The sequence below is a fragment of the Rutidosis leptorrhynchoides genome, chromosome 10 (assembly GCF_046630445.1).
Source record: "Rutidosis leptorrhynchoides isolate AG116_Rl617_1_P2 chromosome 10, CSIRO_AGI_Rlap_v1, whole genome shotgun sequence".
In the NCBI taxonomy this organism is placed as follows: domain Eukaryota; kingdom Viridiplantae; phylum Streptophyta; class Magnoliopsida; order Asterales; family Asteraceae; genus Rutidosis; species Rutidosis leptorrhynchoides.
This window is the reverse complement of record NC_092342.1, coordinates 255,038,297-255,044,416: the sequence shown is the minus strand read 5'-3', so window position 1 is coordinate 255,044,416 and position 6,120 is coordinate 255,038,297.

Sequence of the window (6,120 nt, the reverse complement as noted above, 5' to 3'; positions counted from 1 at the left end):
CGCGAATCCTAAAGATAGATCTATTGGGCCTAACAAACCCCATCCAAAGTACCGGATGCTTTAGTACTTCAAAATTTATATCATATCCAAAGGTTGTCCCGGAATGATGGGGATATTCTTATATATATGCATCTTGTTAATGTCGGTTACCAGGTGTTCACCATATTAATGATTTTTATCTCTATGTATGGGATGTGTATTGAAATATGAAATCTTGTGGTCTATTGTTACGATTTGATATATATAGGTTAAACCTATAACTCACCAACATTTTTGTTGACGTTTAAAGCATGTTTATTCTCAGGTGAATACTAAGAGCTTCCGCTGTTACATACTAAAATAAGGACAAGATTTGGAGTCCATGTTTGTATGATATTGTGTCAAACTGCATTCAAGAAACTGATTTCGATGTAACATATTTGTATTGTAAACCATTATGTAATGGTCGTGTGTAAACAAGATATTTTAGATTATCATTATTTGATAATCTACGTAAAGCTTTTTAAACCTTTATTTATGAAATAAAGGTTATGGTTTGTTTTAAAAATGAATGCAGTCTTTGAAAAATGTCTCATATAGAGGTCAAAACCTCGCAACGAAATCAATTAATATGGAACGTTTTTAATCAATAAGAACGGGACATTTCACTGTTGATGCCGGTGATTCTGCTGGTGCTTGTAACCTTTGCACCATATTCTCCAAAGCCACTACCCGAGCGCGAAGCTCGTTGACTTCTTCTACTACACCGGGATGATTGGCGGTTCGGACGAGCGGATGAATAAGATCCAGAATTTGAGAGAGTATATGATCATGATGAGATATTCTAGAGATGAAAGAGAAAATGGTATTACGAACAGGTTCGCCGGTAAGTGCTTCAGGTTCTTCGCCAAGAGGGCAATGTGGTGGATGGAAGGGATCGCCTTCTTCTTGTCTCCAATAATTAAGTAGGCTATGAACCCATCCCCAATTCATCCAGAATAGATGATGGCTAATTGGTCTATCCATTTCGATTACACTATCTTCGGAATTCAGGTGAATATCTGAAATGTCCCGTTCATATTGATTATAAACGTTCCATATTAATTGATTTCGTTGCGAGGTTTTGACCTCTATATGAGACGTTTTTCAAAGACTGCATTCATTTTTAAAACAACCATAACCTTTATTTTATCAATAAAGGTTTTAAAAAAAACATTACGTAGATTATCAAAAAATGATAATCTAAAATATACTGTTTACATACGACCATTACATAATGGTTTACAATAGAAATATATTACATCGACATATGTTTCTTGAATGCAGTTTTTAAACAATATCATACAAACATGGAATCCAATTCTTGTCCTTATTTTAGTATATAACAGAGGAAGCTCTTAGTATTCACCTGAGAATAAACATGCTTTAAACGTCAACAAAAATGTTGGTGAGTTATAGGTTTAACCTATATATATCAAATCGTAACAATAGACCACAAGATTTTATATTTCAATACACATCCCATACATAGAGATAAAAATCATTCATATGGTGAACACCTGGTAACCGACATTAACAAGTTGCATATATAAGAATATCCCCATCATTCCGGGACACCCTTCGGATATGATATAAATTTCGAAGTACTAAAGCATCCGGTACTTTGGATGGGGTTTGTTAGGCCCAATAGATCTATCTTTAGGATTCTCGTCAATTAGGGTGTCTGTTCCCTAATTCTTAGATTACCAGACTTAATAAAAAGGGGCATATTCGATTTCGATAATTCAACCATAGAATGTAGTTTCACGTACTTGTGTCTATTTTGTAAATCATTTATAAAACATGCATGTATTCTAATCCCAAAAATATTAGATTTTAAAAATGGGACTATAACTCAATTTCACAGATATTTCCTTCCTCGGAAATAAGACTTGGCCACGGATCGATTCACGAACCTATACAAATATGTACATATATATCAAAGTATGATCAAAATATAATTACAACCATTTTTATTATGTTTTAAAGAATTGAGTGTATTAAGTCAGCTGTCCTCGTTAGTAACCTACAACTAGTTGTCCACAGTTAGATGTACAGAAATAAATCGATATATATTATCTTGAATAAATCCACGACCCAGTGTATACACGTATCAGGCTAGATCACAACTCAAAGTATATATATTTTTTGGAATCAACCTCAACCCTGTATAGCTAACTCCAACATTACTGCATATAGAGTGTCTATGGTTGTTCCAAATAATATATATACATGGGTCGATATGATATGTCAAAACATTTGCATACGTGTCTATGGTATCCCAAGATTACATAATATATTAGAATACGTGTATAATACAATATAAGTTAGCTAGGACATGATTTGTATAGATTTGTTAAACATTTCCCGTAGCTAAAATAATCAAAAAATATCCAATCTTGTTTTACCCATAAATTCTTCATTTTAAATCCGTTTTGAGTGAATCCAATTGCTATGGTTTCATATTGAACTTAATTTTATGAATCAATACCGAAAAATTATAAGTTTGTAGTCGGAATTACAGGTTACAAGTCATTTTTGTAAAGGTAGTCATTTTAGTCGAAAGAACGGCGTCTAGATGACCATTTTGGAAAACATGCTTCCACTTTGAGTTTAACCATGATTTTTGGATATAGTTTCATGTTCATAAGAAAAATCATTTTCCTAGAAGAACAACTTTTAAATCAAAGTTTATCATTGTTTTTAATTAGCTAACCCAAAACAGCCCGCGGTGTTACTACAACGGCGTATATCCGGTTTTACGGTGTTTTTCGTGTTTTCCGATTTTAAATCATTAAGTTAGCATATCATATAGATATATAACATGTGTTTAGTTGATTTTAAAAGTCAATTTAGAAGGATTAACTTTTGTTTGCGAACAAGTTTAGAATTAACTAAACTATGTTCTAGTGATTACAAGTTTAAACCTTCGAATAAGATAACTTTATATATATGAATCGAATGATATTATGAACATCATTACTACCTCAAGTTTTCTGGATAAAGCTACTGAAAATGAGAAAAATAGATCTAGCTTCAAAGGATCCTTGGATGGCTTGAAAGTTCTTGAAGCAGAATCATGACACGAAAACAAGTTCAAGTAAGATTTTCACTCGAAATAAGATTGTTATAGTAGTAGAAATTGAATCAAAGTTTGAATATGAATATTACCTTGAATTAGAAAGATAACCTACTTTAAATAACAAAGGTTCCTTGATCTTAGATGATTACTTGGAATGGATTAGAAAGCTTGGAAGTAGACTTGCAAACTTGGAAGTATTCTTGATTTTTATTAAACTATACTTATGGAATTTATGAAGAACACTTAGAACTTGAAGATGGAACTTGAGAGAGATCAATTAGATGAAGAAAATTGAAGAATGAAAGTGTTTTTAGGTGTTTTTGGTCGTTGGTATACGGATTAGATATAAAGGATATGTAATTTTGTTTTCATGTAAATAAGTCATGAATGATTACTAATATTTTTGTAATTTTATAAGATATTTCATGCTAGTTGCCAAATGTTGGTTCTCACATGTGTTAGGTGACTCACATGGGCTGCTAAGAGCTGATCATTGGAGTGTATATACCAATAGTACATACATCTAAAAGCTGTGTATTGTACGAGTACGAATACGGGTGCATACGAGTAGAATTATTGATGAAACTGAACGAGAATGTAATTGTAAGCATTTTTGTTAAGTAGAAGTATTTTGATAAGTGTATTAAAGTCTTTCAAAAGTGTATAAATACATATTAAAACACTACATGTATATACATTTTAACTGAGTCGTTAAGTCATCGTTAGTCGTTACATGTAAGTGTTGTTTTGAAACCTTTAGGTTAACGATCTTGTTAAATGTTGTTAACCCAATGTTTATAATATCAAATGAGATTTTAAATTATTATATTATCATGATATTATCATGTATGAATATATCTTAATATGATATATATACATTAAATGTCTTTACAACGATAATCGTTACATATATGTCTCGTTTCGTAATTCTTGAGTTAGTAGTCTTGTTTTTACATATATAGTTCATTATTAACACACTTAATGATATATTTAAATATCATTTTATCATGTTAAATCTAGTGTATCAATATCTTAATATGATACATATGTATTTAGTAGACGTTATCATAACGATAATCGTTATATATATCATTTCGAGTTTCTTAACTTAGTAATCTCATTTCTTATGTATATCACACATTGTTAATATACTTAGTGAGATACTTACTCATCATAATCTTATGTCAACCATATATATATATGTCTATATATATATACCACATCATGTAGTTTTTACAATTTTGTAACGTTCGTGAATCGCCGGTCAACTTGGGTGATCAATTGTCTATATGAAACTTATTTCATTTAATCAAGTCTTAACAAGTTTGATTGCTTAACATGTTGAAAACATTTAATCATGTAGATTACAATTTCAGTTAATATATATAAACATGCAAAAGTTCGGGTCACTACAGTACCTACCCGTTAAAAAAATTTCGTCCCGAAATTTTAAGCAGTTGGAGGTGTTGACGAATCTTCTGGAAATAGATGCGGGTATTTCTTCTTCATCTGATCTTCTCATTCCCAGGTGAACTCGGGTCCTCTACGAGCATTCCATTGAACCTTAACAATTGGTATCTTGTTTTGCTTAAGTCTTTTAACCTCACGATCCATTATTTCGACGGGTTCTTCGATGAATTTGAAATGTCCCGTTCTTATTGATTAAAAACGTTCCATATTAATTGATTTTGTTGCGAGGTTTTGACCTCTATATGAGACGTTTTTCAAAGACTGCATTCATTTTAAAACAAACCATAACCTTTATTTCATCAATAAAGGTTTAAAAAGCTTTACGTAGATTATCAAATAATGATAATCTAAAATATCCTGTTTACACACGACCATTATATAATGGTTTACAATACAAATATGTTACAATAAAATAAGTTTCTTGAATGCAGTTTTTACACAATATCATACAAGCATGGACTCCAAATCTCGTCCTTATTTAAGTATGCGACAGCGGAAGCTCTTAATAATCACCTGAGAATAAACATGCTTAAAACGTCAACAAAATGTTGGTGAGTTATAGGTTTAACCTATATATATCAAATCATAACAATAGACCACAAGATTTCATATTTCCATACACATCCCATACATAGAGATAAAAATCATTCATATGGTGAACACCTGGTAACCGACATTAACAAGATGCATATATAAGAATATCCCCATCATTCCGGGACACCCTTCGGATATGATATAAATTTCGAAGTACTAAAGCATCCGGTACTTTGGATGGGGTTTGTTAAGCCCAATAGATCTATCTTTAGGATTCGCGTCAATTAGGGTGTCTGTTCCCTAATTCTTAGATTACCAGACTTAATAAAAAGGGGCATATTCGATTTCGATAATTCAACCATAGAATGTAGTTTCACGTACTTGTGTCTATTTTGTAAATCATTTATAAAACCTGCATGTATTCTCATCCCAAAAATATTAGATTTTAAAAGTGGGACTATAACTCACTTTCACAGATTTTTACTTCGTCGGGAAGTAAGACTTGGCCACTGGTTGATTCACGAACCTATAACAATATATACATACATATCAAAGTATGTTCAAAATATATTTACAACACTTTTAATATATTTTGATGTTTTAAGTTTATTAAGTCAGCTGTCCTCGTTAGTAACCTACAACTAGTTGTCCACAGTTAGATGTACAGAAATAAATCGATAAATATTATCTTGAATCAATCCACGACCCAGTGTATACGTATCTCAGTATTGATCACAACTCAAACTATATATATTTTGGAATCAACCTCAACCCTGTATAGCTAACTCCAACATTCACATATAGAGTGTCTATGGTTGTTCCGAAATATATATAGATGTGTCGACATGATAGGTCAAAACATTGTATACGTGTCTATGGTATCTCAAGATTACATAATATACAATACAAGTTGATTAAGTTATGGTTGCAATAGATTTGTTACCAATTTTCACGTAGCTAAAATGAGAAAAATTATCCAATTATGTTTTACCCATAACTTCTTCATTTTAAATCAG